This window comes from Tenrec ecaudatus, chromosome 2, assembly GCF_050624435.1.
Source record: "Tenrec ecaudatus isolate mTenEca1 chromosome 2, mTenEca1.hap1, whole genome shotgun sequence".
In the NCBI taxonomy this organism is placed as follows: domain Eukaryota; kingdom Metazoa; phylum Chordata; class Mammalia; order Afrosoricida; family Tenrecidae; genus Tenrec; species Tenrec ecaudatus.
Window position 1 is genome coordinate 261,345,420 of NC_134531.1, and position 925 is coordinate 261,346,344.

General features: G+C 42.6%; 1 pseudogene; it reads left to right on the forward strand.

Moving 5' to 3' along the window:
• Nucleotides 1–243: 243 nt before the first annotated feature.
• Nucleotides 244–535, forward strand: LOC142440598 (small ribosomal subunit protein bS21m pseudogene; annotated as a pseudogene).
• The last annotated feature ends 390 nt before the right edge of the window (nucleotides 536–925 follow it).

Consider the following 925-nt stretch of genomic DNA (forward strand, 5'->3'; position numbering starts at 1 on the left):
AGGTGATAGAATACACAGAAATCAAATTGACTACCCTATGAGAAAAGACCATGTGGAAGTTCATTGTCCCCAGCCAAAAGGAGACCAGAATTTGAGTGTGGACAAACCATCAATCTCTCATATGTAAATTAAAGTTGAACTTGAAGAAATTTAAAACAATTTCATGAGAACCATAAAATGACAGAGAAGCTGATGAGCTATAGGATATCAAGGACATCAGACTTGATGAAAGGCATAGGGGACATTGGAGTGAAGACTTAAGTCCAAGGTCATGGCAAAACATCTGAAGTTCATTGCCAGGACAGTGATGGTGCAGGAAAGAAATGTAGAAGGGGCCTACAGGACCCTCAACAGAATCCTCACCATGGATGGACTCGTTGAGGACATTAAGCGAAGGCGGTATTACGAGAAGCCAGGCCGCAAGAGACAGTGGGAAAGCTACGAAGCCTGCCGGAGGATCTACAACATGGAAATGACTTGAAAGATCAACTTCTTGATGAGGAAAATCCAGGCGGATCCTTGGCAGGGCTCCTGAGGGATTTGTATCTCCTTTTCTGGAACCCATGTCTCTAGCCTTTCTCTACAATAAACCCCATCTCACGTCTGTAAGAAGGCCTTTATGGACAGAGCTAGTTCCAGCTGTCCTCAGTGTCCCTATTAACTCAAAGAGAAAGAGCCAACAGTAGTATAGGAGCAGTACTGAGGAAATAGTCTAACACGTGGAATGTATTTGTTGTGCGGGGCTTCAAAAATCGTGGGGAAATTCATGAACCTTTTGAAGTCTTCATATGTTCACTCAATTTTTATGAAATCTAAGTAAGAATCTTATCTGTTAATGCTTTATTGAACTACCCCCCCCCACCGTGACTTCTCCCCCACATTTCCGTAAAGAGGAGAAGCAGCATGTGTGTATTTAGAATAAATT